Source organism: Schistocerca piceifrons, chromosome 1 (genome assembly GCF_021461385.2).
Source record: "Schistocerca piceifrons isolate TAMUIC-IGC-003096 chromosome 1, iqSchPice1.1, whole genome shotgun sequence".
In the NCBI taxonomy this organism is placed as follows: Eukaryota; Metazoa; Arthropoda; class Insecta; order Orthoptera; family Acrididae; genus Schistocerca; species Schistocerca piceifrons.
In genome coordinates this window covers 207,828,939-207,842,873 of record NC_060138.1, presented here as the reverse complement: position 1 = coordinate 207,842,873, position 13,935 = coordinate 207,828,939, and positions in this window count along the sequence as shown.

Sequence of the window (13,935 nt, the reverse complement as noted above, 5' to 3'; positions counted from 1 at the left end):
CTGGGGTTAGATCTATTCAACTCCTTTAGGTGGAAGTCCATAACAGTTTCCAACCACTTGTCACTGGTTCATACCTGCAGGACACGTTCTTCAAACACGCTTCTGTATCTTCAGATACATCAACTGGAGTCACTGGATTTGAGGCAAATGTCGCATTACTTTCAGTAAGATACTAACTTTTTTTTAAGTCCGCAATATCCCTTTTGGGCTACAGCAGGATAAGCTGCACCTCAAACTCCAACTCCAGCGCCTGGGGGGGGGGGGGGGGGGGGAAGCCATTCTGACCCCAGTTTCTGAAAGTCAATGGACAACCCCCATCGACACTGCAGTGAAGCGAAATGGTTTACTGAGACTCTGTGGAGACTTTAGGACTACCATAAATGCTCTATTACTGATGCTTGCCATATACCGAAAGTATAAGATATCTGGATACATCTATCTGGCAGAAAGGTATTTGCAAACTGATTTTTTCAACATGTATCACCAACTTCCACTTCACGAGACATCAAGAAACGTACTGATGATCAACACTCCATTTGCATTTTTCTGGAACAAATAGCTCCGTTCCTGAATTTCCAGCACACCAGTGATATATCAGCATTACTTATCAGAACACATTACCGGGGCTGTGCCAAGGATGGCCTGTTACTAGTATCACACTACCGTTACTGGAAAACAGCACAGATCAGGTATCCCGCTTAGGCTCTTTATTCAATTAGCTCCAGTGAATTTTAAGTGCAATAAGGACAAGTGCTGCTTCCTTGTACCTCAGGTGGAGTATTTGGGTCATGTGTTTACTGCATCTGGGATATGGTGCACCCAACATTACACTGAGGCTTTTCAGCAAGTCCCGTCCCCAAAAGGATGCTAAACAATCAAAACTTGTGCTTGGTCAACTTAAGTATTACAGAAAATTCATTCCTTGCGCAGAAGCCATCGTGGAACCACTTAATCAGCTTCTGCACGAAAACACCAAGTGGAACTGCACTCCTTCATGTAACCAGGCCTGCTACGATATTAAACGAGCTGTCGTCAGTATTGGGCACTGTTCCTTGTGTATCACTGTGAAATTCAGTATTCATCCACAGCACAACACGCCAACGCTGATATGTTATCGACTCCGCCTCTTGACTCTATGTTCGACTCAAGACCAAAAGCCTATTTTCACACTTACACCGACGATGTATAAGGAGTGGCCATCTTCCCTTTTCATTCAGTAGTCTTCTTCTCCCACTCTTCAGACAACCGTGTCGTCCAGGAAGTAATGAGATTATGGACCATGGTTGGCCAGTAGACTGGAAAACTTGGGGCCACCTGGGCGTGCAAGCCTACTGCTATCATCAGAATGGGCTATCAGCCCTCAGCGACATCCTACTGGTTCAAGGGGCAATGGTCTCAACTGAGTGTTCATTCCGCACGTCCTTAGACAATGCATCCTGGTGCTCCTCTACGAAGGTCATCGAAAGACATTGGGGAACAGTCCTAACCAAACGTCTGGTTACGAAACATATTTTCTAGAGAGGAACTGATTGTAGAATGCCAGTCTATCGCGCCACTTCGCTCTTTTCAGTTCTGAGCGCGCACTGAGCATGGGTAAAGGTGACTAGAGAGTAGTGTCTCCCACCAAATACAAAGACATGGTGAGAGATTTCGCACGATGGTATGCAGCCCACGTAGCGTAACTTTCATGCATTTCTTTCTTCATGACAGTTCTCGACCGTACTCTGCAGGGATAATGAAGATGCTCCTACAGTGTTTTCGATGGAGAGTGTTTGGTCACCAGTTATACAGCCTTTAATTGGCTGCTTACATAAAATGCTGGATGTGAAGGCAACGTTTTGGTACAGACAGTGAGCTTCGTACTAGCACAGAGGATTGGTGGAAAGCACATGCTGATTGCTCCTATGACGAGAGTACTGGAAAGTTGGTACAACGCTACGACAAATGTCTCGGAGTGGAGGACAAGGTAGAAAAGTAGCTGGAAGGTGCAGCTAACTGTTTCGTATAAATCATTTTTTGTGACGTCTGAAATTTTTCCGGCGTATTTCTTCTTCTAATAAGGAAGGAAGTTTAGCAGCTCGGATTTATTAGTCAGCTATGATGTGGTCTCACTTTTTACCAAAGTGCCTTTAATGGAATCGTTACATCTTATTGGTAACTTATTCAGTGCAGAAATGACGGCCTTGTTTGAACATGCCCTTTGTCCCCTGTGGTAGCTAATTTCTTTTTGGAGGACTTAAGGAGCAAGCACTTGAGTCTGCTGTTTGAAGGCCTACGGTCTTCTGGCGGTACGTTTATGATACTTTTGTTGTATGGCCTCATGGCAGACAGGAACTGGATAAATTCCCTCGTCACTTAAACTCATTACTTCAAATTACATCAAATTCACGATGGAGATTGAAAAAGATGGCACTTTACCATTTCTAGACGTGCTAGTACGCCGTAAAAAGATGAAGGATCATTAGGACATTCTGTGTACAGTAAACCGACTCACACAGATTTGTATCTCCAGGCGTCAAGCTGCCATCACCCAGCACAAACAGCCGGTGTTCTCAGTACCTTAATACATCGAGCGCATGTAATATCGGATGATGAAAACCTCCACGCAGAATTAGAACAGTTGGAGAAGGTTTTTATAGAGAATGGCTACACTTCACGCCAGATAAGGAAGGCCATGCGCAACTGTCATAACAAGAAGCAACGCACTGAGGACGCTGATGACGACTTTAAATCAGCTGTGCTCCTTCCATATGCCGGGAATGTGTCGTCGAAAATAGGCAGATTACCGAAGAAAAATAAAATCCTGAAAATCATGGTTATCTTCCGTCCACCAGCAAAGAACTACGCCTTGGTTGGATCCGTTAAAGACGATTTACAACTGAAGAAAGCAGGCGTCTACAAAATTCCCTGTGAATGTGGCTCTGCATATATTGGCCAGACGACAAGAACTGTCCATGAACGATGTACAGAACATGAAAGATACACCCGTCTGCGACAACCGTCAAAATCGGCAGTAGCAGAGCACTGTATTTCTTTGGGACATTCAATGGAATACAATGGGACAAAAATTCTAGCTCCGGGTTCCGGATTTTGGGATTCCATAATCAAAGAATCGGTGAAAATAGGTCTTGCCGATAATCTTATAAATCGCGACAACGGCTTTCAGCTGGATAAGGATTGGAATCCTGTTATTAAAATTATACAATCACAGTTGAATCGACGGCGTCATTCGATACTCAGTGGCTGGATGGTCTTTTACTTTCACTACCGAAGGCAGCGCGTACAACTCGGCATTGCCGCGCCTGTCTACACTTGACGCATGCGCTGTAGGATGCCAGTGCATTTCGCATGCGTGCGATACGGCTTAAATACCGCGACTGCACCTGGGCTCTTCAGTAGTTGTGTACTCACCTGATGATGGTCGGATGTCTCTGGGCCGAAATATCGCGGCTGAACGTCGACGGGATCCGGCTGCATACCCGGAAATTATTAGAAGAAAACATTTTTTATTTTCACATTGGTTTACATTTCCCTACCGATCGGACCTTACTTTCCGAGTAACCCTCGTAATTAAGAAAGAAATTTCCGATATGTTTGGACTTCTTGCTTTGTTAAGTATGTTCCTCTACAGCTTGAAGCAGGTGACCTAGAAGTTACTCAAGGAACTATTACTGAACTCCTCATAATGCACAGGAGTGACTGAAACAGAGCAAATGAGAAAGAGGAGACTAAAGGAAATAGCTGGGGATCTCCGGTACGAATTTCTTGGAGCTGAGCGTTTACGATGACGCTCCACCTCCGCGAACTCCCCACAGGCGATCGGGCCCCGGTGGTGGTGACGTCACGTATTGACATGTTTATAACGGGTCCCATGTCTGTGTTGAACGTGGGAGGAAGGTGGGAGATGGGGGAAGGGAGTGGGGGGCGGGAGTTCCGGTTAGGCCGCGGTGTTTATTCCCGCGCACCAGACGTCATAAACATTTCACGGGTGCAATGAAAGCGCGCCGTAAAGCTTTTAGTGCCAGTTGTTGTAACAGTGGCGAGCGGCGTCCGGCGTCGGCGTCAGCGCGGCCGCCGACCGACGTCGCCCGCCAGGCGTCGCGTGCTGCGCGCCTTGTGGCGCGTGAGCCGTCGACGCCGACGCCGACGCCGACGCCGACGCCGACGCCGACGCCGACGCCAACGCTTTGTGGCGGGCCTTCGGCCCAGCCGAGACTACAGAGTCGCTTTCACTCGCGTCACATGAAGAAATCTCACACCAAAACATCCTCCCACACTCCCTAGTCGCTGTTTTTCGTCACTTGCGTGTACGAGGGGCGTGCAGTAGGTAATGCAACACGTTCTTTTCAGCGTTACTGCCTCTGGATCACGAGGTCCCGGGCTCGATTCCCGGCATGGTTGACGATTTTCTCTGCCCAGGGACTGGGTGTTTGTGTTACCCCATCATCATCCTCATCATCATCATTTGTCAACGTGGCTAAAATTGGACTGTGTAAAGAGTGGGACATTGTAAGGGCGGTGATGACCGTGCAGTTGAGCGCCCCACAAACCAAACATAATGATCATCATCATCATTATCATCATCATAATTTTTTCTTGGATAGTTTCGGTTGAAGAAATGCGAAATTTGTTGTGGAACGTAGTGGAACATTCCTGCTTCATTCCTTACAGTTTCATGAAGTTCCGACAGGTGGTATAAGTAGGCTGTTTAGGTTTCTATGTTGGTAATGCCACGTAGCGCTCTGTATGAAAATCACTGGCTGTGCTTTGTGCAGTCTGTGGCTGGTTGGCATTGTTAGAATATTGCCTATTGTAGTGTTGGGCAGTTGGATGTGAACAGCGCGTAGCGTTGCGCAGTTGGAGGTGAGCCGCCAGCAGTGGTGGATGTGGGGAGAGAGATAGCAGAATTTTGAGAGCGGACGATCTGGACGTGTGTCCATCAGAAACAGTAAATTTGTAAGACTGGATATCATGAACTATATATATATATATATATATATATATATATATATATATAGTTCATGATATATATATATCATCATCATTGTTATATATATATATATATATATCTTCGTCTTACAATATCATGAACTATATATATATATATATATATATATATATATATATATAGAGTTCATGATATCCAATCTTACAAATTTACTGTTTGTGATGGACACACGTCCAGATCGTCCGCTCTCAAAATTATATATAATGACTTTTGAACATTAATAAGGTAAATACATTGTTTCTCCTCTATCAAAATCTTTCATTTGCTAACTGTGCCTATCAGTAGTTAGTGCCTTTAGTAGTTAGAATCTTTTATTTAGCCGGCAGTATTGGCGCTCGCTGTATTGAATTAGTTCGCGTAACGAAGATTTTTGTGAGGTAAGTGATTCATGAAAGGTATAGGTTATTATTATTCAGGGCCATTCTTTTGTAGGGATTATTGAAAGTCAGATTGCGTTGCGCTAAAAACACTGTGTGTCGGTTTAGTGATTACCAGTATAAGTAAAGAGGGAAATGTCTGAGTACGTTCAGTTTTGCTCATCTGTTTGAAAGTCAAATAACGTAAGGGGATTACCAACACAGTAATTCATAAATTTTTCTAAGGGGATGTTTCAGTGGCAGCGCTACATGTAGCCTTCAAACTTGCGTCTGTAACGGAGATGGATTCCAAGCGCAGATCTGTCACTGCGTTTCTTTTGGAGGAAAACTGGAACATCTCAAATATTCAAAGGCACTTGCAGAATGTCTACGAAGACCTGTCAGTGAACAAAAGCACGGTGAGTCATTGGGCGAGGCGTCTGTCAACGTAGCAACATGGTCCCTGAAATACGTCCGTTCACCGCCATGCCGGCCGGCCGCACACAGCTGTCAATCTTGCAGTGTTAGAACGTGCAACGTGATCGACAGACCACAAACAAACATCTCGCTGCACAACTGGATGCAGCTGTTGGTAGTGGTGATGCACTCGTCTACCAGTTGGGGTACTCAATCGTGTGTACCCGCTGTGTTCCTTACCGCCTAACAGAAGACCACGAAGAGCAACGAAGGACCATTTGTGCAGAACTGCACGCGCGTTATGAGCCTCAGCGTGACAATTTTTCATCGAAAATCGTCACAGGTGATGAAACATGGTTGCATCACTTCGTGCCGGAAATAAAACGGCAATCCATGGAGTGACGCCACACCACCTCTGCTCCGAAGAAGAAGTTAAAAAGCACATCTTTAAGCCGGTACGGCCATGGTGGCGTAAGGTCGTCGCATTGAACGAAGATTATGTTCAAAATAGTGGAAAATAATATTGTGTGTTGGAATCCTGAATAAAACTAACATGACAAAAATGTATTACTTATTGAACGCCCCACGTAATCTAGAGCTATGATGCGAAGTACATGTGAAGGGCACAGAAGGGTGTGTTGACTAACGTAATCAATCGTAACAATTCTATAATTTATTTATTTAATACTATCAAGTTTCATGAGTACAACAGTGGACCGTTAAACACGGAACAACATGTGAGTGAGCTGGATGAGACACATGCGTCATTCCATGTTCGATGCATGAGGTCATCACATTGTCTTATGATTTTTTTTACTCGACGTATGACGTTACACTGGCGTATCTGAGTCAGCTAGATATGTGCATCTACAACAAGTTTTATTATAATCTTGACACTCAATTTTCCGTAACCACATTTATCTACTTTGTCATTGAGCTCGCATATCTTCATGAATAGATGACAAAGCACTATACACAGTGGCACAATGTCTGGCGTATGTCTATGTCTGAAGTAAGCAACTGAAATTTGCCGAAACTACTACTCCGTATATATAATTACTACGGACTGGGCGATTAACACTTCTCTAAGAAGAATATTACATCTTTCATAAAACGTCTTTCTTTCAGTCCCAGTTGCACATTTTTTCATACATGACTAGTTTCGATCTTCGTGGATTGTCCTCACATCTAAGTAGTTGTCTCAGCACTCCGTACTGTCTCCAGACATCAGAATACTATAGTTCAGACACAAGCACAATGGGTTGTAACATGGCTACGAGATGGTGCCTCCAAATAGTTCATTGTGTTCTCAGTAGCGTTTGCAACACTTGCCAGATTCAGTGATGCAAGTTGCAACCATCTGCCACTACAGGACTCCGAATTGCAGCGTTTAACATGGTTGTGCGACCGTAACCCTGTAGGTGTACTGCAACACGCTGAGGATGCTAAAAGAACGAATTCGAAGAGTTCGTCCACACGTAGAGTACCTCCGCTTCACCATGACAATGCCAGACCACAAACGAGAGTTGCGACATCTGCGGCAATTCGATGCCTTGTGTTCGCTGTCATCGATCGTCCTCCATACAGTCCTGACTTGTTCCAATCCGAGTTTCATGTATTGCCATCAGCAGCCAAAGTCGTGCTTACAGTGCCCTGGCTTGTTCATGGTGTGTCGCATTTGGAATTCATGTTTAAAGGCAACACCATGAACTCTGCAAGTTACTGCGGGATGCTCATAAAACTGAAAACACGAATTCAAAGAGTTTACTCACACAAGGAACAACCTGTTCTTTAGCATGACAATGGCAGACCACACACAAGCACTCAGACGTCTGGAACAATCTGACGCCTTGGTTTCACTGCCATCGATCATCCCCCATACCACCCCGATTCGGCCTCATCCAATTTTCACTTGCGTCCAAAACTTAAAGACCACATCGAGGACTTCACTCTGATAGTGATGAAGCGGAGCAAGAAGAGGTGAGGATGTGGCTCTACGAATAAAGTCAAACATTACACAGCGACTGCACGAACAAACTGGTCTCTCGTTGGGAGAAACGTGTTCATTGCCAGGGTGACTACGTTGAGAAATAAATATGTCCATGATAAATGGGTGTTAAATGTTAATAAAGTTTGATTCATTTAAAAAGTTTTAAGAGCTTTCACATAAAAGATTTGGTTACATTACTTTTCACGCCCTCATACAGAGACCTGAATATGATCCAAGGAGACTGAAGCTACTCATGTATTAAAAATGTGCGACTACAGCTGAAAAATTAAGGATATCGTTTTAAATGTCATTACAGTTGCTGTTCTTTGGCAACGAATATATCAGCTTTGGTGGAATTTATAAATCGTAGTGGTTCCCAAGTAGTGACATGCCAGTCTCTCTGACAACGCAGCACCAGCTGTTTTCAGTGGGTGAGAGATTTGGAGATCGTCCTCATCAGGACAACAGTCGAACACCGTCTGTAATGAAGGACATCACAACAGAATGGGTGACAGGTAGTGATACGATATCTTGTTGTAAATTAACGTCATCGAGACTCTGATGATGAGGCACAGCCACAGACGTTAACAAGTTAAAAATGTAGCGGCTGCTGTGAAAATTATCTACTGTGCTAATCGGAGATGATCATATCACGCATCCAGTAGTATTTCATATAATTACGCAGGGTCTGTGGCTGTAAAACAACCGCGAATGTAATCTGTCGATATTAATTATCCATAGAAGCCCACACATCGGTGCATCCATAATGATTCTATACCCGGCGCGAGGATTCGGATGAAAAGATGATATGATGCCCCTCCTGTGACCAGTATTGTCTCTGAGTGTACTACTGTTGATGTGTCTCTATGTGTTGCCACATGAAAGGAAACTGCAATAATAGACGCTATGCTGATCAGTCCACAGTGATCCAGTCATCTTTGTACCGTGCGTGTGAATACATGTCTTGTTACAAAAAAACAAGATTTGCAGGCAGTCATACGAGGTGGCCCTCTTGAACCCATCGATTGCATATTCACATGAAATCTTTGAGATCCAAGTCAAAAAGAGCAGGAATACGACGAGACGGTAAATTGCATCCTCACTAGCCTATGGTACTGCCACTGTTGTAGCCAGAGGAGTGCTCGTAGCCCTCTTTCCTTCTCGCATTAGGCATAACTCGAACCTTCACACACAACGAATATTTAAATACGATTTCTGAATGAAAAACACTCCGAGTAAACAGCAGTGTATTCGGTATACAACATGTTAGATGTATAACTACAATTATTATGACAATTGGTACCTTAATATGCACCCACTCAGTGCATTAGTTGTTTTTCCTCTGGGTGTAACAGCTTCCCACAAATACATCACATAATTTACTACCTGTTGTTTTCTGTGTGGTCGTAATTGCACCATGAAGTGGGCTACAATTATCAGTATAGACTTTCCGTTTTGTCTGAATGTGTCCACACTTCAATACCTTAACTGTTTCCCAGCGGGAAAAATAAGTGGCGTGTCTGCGACACTTCTACTTTGAGGTACTAACCAACCGAAAAATATGCTACGCGTAATAGTTATCATTATTAGTTTGCAAGTGAAGCAAATATTGATGTAATGTTGTTCAATACGAAGTACTCAGTCAGCAATAGAAATAAGTTATACGTTCTTACAACCCTATATAGATAGTGCAGTTCTTACTTACTTGTTCCATGTTAGTTTCTTGCATATGCAGGTACACTACATGCCATAGTGATGTATGTTTCATGCTGCCTTATGGTGTTGAAGATTCAATGACCTGCAATGTACTACTGGAAAACACTAAAAATGTTCGCTGTTGCATGGTATACTGGTCCATAGTCGCGCTTGTAGCAGGAACTGATTTCGAATGAACATCTAAGTAGTGAACGTCTGTTAACATAGAAATAATTATGTATTGCATTTTAAAATCAAACTGGAAGGGATACTTACGCTGTGAACGTTAGTAAACAGGAAGTTCATAACAGTGTAAAATTGCCGTGTGTATGTTCTGTGGCGTTCACATTGATTAAAAACACATAAATTACTCACGTCACATGAATAGAAAAAGTCCATGGCGTCCTGTTCATGCTTAATGAGGCTCAAGCTAGATTATCCAGAGAGGAGAAGAGGGTCAGGGAGACACAGAGACACCCTCATTTCACTAAAATGTTTCATAAACATGTGTGACACATGTTGAGAGTGATCGAATGTTACATTGTGGTGCTGAAAATACAGCGATGAGGCAGTTACTTGATAACTACCAAAGAATATACTAGATCAACACCTAATTTGCGTCAAAACGTAACACTGTGTTATGATCTCAGCAAATATTTTAATATCATTGTGGCATGATTTGACCTTTCGGGATGGAGACGAGTGAAAACGTTCTGATTTATAAATTTAAAAAAAATGGCTCTGAGCACTATGGGACTTAACATTTGAGGTCATCAGTCACCTAGAACTTAGAACTACTTAAACCTAAGGACATCACACACATCCATGCCCAAGTTAGGATTCGAACCTGCGACGTAGCGGTCGCGCAGTTCCAGACTAAAGCGCCTAGAACCGCTCGGCCACACTGGCCGGCCTTTATAAATTCACTGCAAGAGAAAATAAGATAAAAACCATAATTAATAATATTCAACCCTGAATCAGGTAACATTAAAATATACAGGGGCTGGATAAAAATATAGTAATACCGCGATAAATGCATGCTTGAACATAGACGGAATGTTAGATAAGGCTGCGGCTTCGGTTATCATATACACCTGACTGCGGATGGCACCTGTGTAATGTCCTCATTATGTTGCAGATTTTAATCATGTTTAGAACAGTGTTCTGTGTACCTATGAGTGCACTATGTTCGAGGTATGTGAATGCGAACATGAGCAATTTATTGGCGTTCTTATGGTGGATGCTTTCGTAACCAAGCCTATTTGGTTTATAGTCCATACAGCGCAAGGGGGAAACATCGCCAGCTAAGTTAGAAGTCTGACGAAATTGCGTGCTGAATGATGGTGACGGACAGTCATTCAAGAGGACTGTGACATACCTTAAGACGACGACAGCTGCAGAAGTCACTGAAGAACTGAATATCGCACTTGCGAACCCTATAAGGACCAAAACAACACGAAGGGACCTCCAGAAGCGTGGAACTGCAGAGCGAGCAGTTTTTTTCAACATCACTCATCAGTCATGCAAATGTCCGTAACAAGAAAACGTCTCCCCCAAGCCACAAGATCAGGGCTATGGAGCAACAGAAGAAAGTCATTTGGTGGGTTGTGGCTTGTTTCACACCATTTCCACCTTGTGGTTGAGTTTATGTTCAAAACGACAGGGTGCCTATTCACACAGCTCACATGGAATTCAAATGGCTCCAAGCACTACGGGAATTAACATCTGTCGTCATCAGTCCCCTAGACTTAGAACTACGTAAAACTAACTAACCTAAAGACATCACACACACCCATGCCCCAGGCTGGATTCGAACCTACGATCATAGCAGCAGCGCGGTTCTGGACCGAAGCACCTAGAACCACTCGGCCACAGCGGCCGGTACAGCTAACATCGCCAAGGACTAGTTTCGTGAGCATGAAGATGGATTGCCACAGCTCCACTGGCCAACACAGTCATCAGATCTCAATATTATTGGGATTTTGAAGAGTGGAATGCTTGATCGCTATCCACCTCATCATCGTTACCTGAACTTACCACTATTTTGTAGGAAAATTGGTACAAAATTTCCTTGAAAACGAAGCAAAACGTGTATTTATTCATTCGGAGATGACTGTAACCTGATTCTAATACCAGTAGGTTACCACACCGTAGTAGGCATGCTAATGTGTGGTAATGTCTGGTGTTTGCATATTGTTGGCCACCCCACTGTAGGGACAAGCGTGCAGCTTTCTCGAAGGTATTTGGTTTTACCACTTGAGATGACATATTACGTATGTAATTATATTGTTAAGTGATTTTTCGTCACCTGCAGCTGGGGACTTCCTCAGAAAGTGCGGATGTTCGTAGTTAAAATTTCTGACGTTTAGAGCGAATGGTAAAGACAGCCCTGTCAATGCCCCTCACACTGTTCCTCGTGTCGCGACACTCGAATGTGTCTGAACATACAGCACACCGAACACTCCTAACGATGGTCCTCCACAGCCAATGTTAACACCGCGTCATTGGCAAGTTCGATCCAAATGGGCACGTGACCATCGGCACTGGTCTTTGGCCAAGTGGCTGAGCGTTGGATGGTCTGATGAATACCGACACCTTCTTCGTCATGCCCTTTGAGAGGGCACGAATCCACCATCTTCCAGGGGAACAGCTTCTTGAGATCTGTACTGTGGGACGAAGACAAGCTAGCGGCGGTTCAATTGAGCATCCATGTGTCCAATGGAGCTCTTGACCGCCAAGCAGTATCGTACTCTGGTTGAAGACCACTTACAACCCTTCATGACGATCATGTTTCCCGACGACAGTGGCATTTTTTCAACGAGATACACAATGTCACAGGGCCGCGAGTGTGACGGAGTAGTTTGAGGAACACAGTAGCGGGTTCCAGTTGATGTGTTTGACCCCAGCTCGGCAGATCTGAGGCCGATAGAACACATCTACGACATGGTTGAATGTGGCATCAGAGCTCATCGAACCCTCAGCGGAACTGAGAGCAATTAGGCGACTTACGTGTACAGATGTGGTGCCAACTCCCTCCAGTGACCTATCAAGGTCTCATTGCTTCCTTGCCGCGACGCGTCGCCGCTACAATGCGTGCCAGAGGTGGACATACCGCCTATTGGGTAGTCGGTAATAATGTTCTGGCTGATCGGTATATCTACCTTGCTTAGACCATCCTGTGTTACAGTATCTTGCTTCCTGCATGAGAATAGTGTTGTATCCTAGCCAGTAATGCCACCCGAGCCCGCTGCCAAAAGGTTGGCAGCATCAAAGTCCGGACGCCGTCCGCATAAGCAGCGCCAGCGAGACAGCAAATCGCCGCAAGTCTGCGCGCGCCACCGCTGGCTTCTGGCTTCTTAAGCGCTGGAGTCGCGAGCGCTAGGACAGTTCTGTATTCGCCGCTCAGTTGTATACTCGCCACCGAATTGTGTACTTGATAGTCACTTGTGTGTTCATCGCAGCAGAGTTGTTGTTTGTCGTCAGCCGACGCTGACCTAGCCGCTCCGACTCGAACTAGACAGATATCTGTAAACACCGAGTTCACTACTGTGTTTCTGTATCTTCATTAATAAAGATAAGTACCGACTTTTATTTAATCAGAGTGTTTGGGGTTTCATCTTTCTGTTTACTGTTCCAGCGGACCGGTCGGCCCGCTATTAAAAGTGTGGCGGTGACTTCGTAAGCCATTTCTACAGCCAAGTGTTTGTCGCTACGAACACCGCCACAAAAAATAGTCATTCAGTTCTCAAATTCTCTGTCGTATCCAACTTCGATGTTCAGCTAGTGCATATCCCCCTTTTTTTACCAGTATTCACAGCCGTTGGTTTTGCTTTGTTTGATTTTCAACTGTAATGTCTAGGTATTTACTCACTCTCCTAATTCGAAATGTTTTCGTCTTATGTGAAGAAACGAGGCTCCACATAAGAACGGTACACAAATCCTTACACGCGATGACTGGTTTCGATCTGACTAGCGGGTCATTTTCACACCCAACTTGCGGAAAGGTAGAGTAATGTGCAGCAATATAAAAGTTACCAACGTGTAACACAATAGATACTACAGACAACGGTACTAATAATAACATAAAAACATCATGAACTTATTCGTACCTAGTGCTGCAAGGTGCCGTTGTGAGTAGTGCTAAGAATGTAACAGAAAACTGGTTAAAAGCAGCGCCGAGGACGCGATGGGGAAGGTTAAATAGTCATTCATGTGAGAGATGTATGAGTCAGCTTCATCACATCAGTGACCACTACATTGATATGTTACAAATATGATTCTCCAATTAATTAATAATGAGATTTATTAAAATAAAAGTATTCTAACCTATTACCTTTCAGTATACTTGACGCTTTACGAGTAAGAAAGTGAGTCTGTTATCGGGCTACTGCCAGACTGTAGCTAGAGCAGGACGGCGGTAGGAGAGGGTGGATGGTGAGACCATCGCCTCAACCGCCCCTTACCCCTCC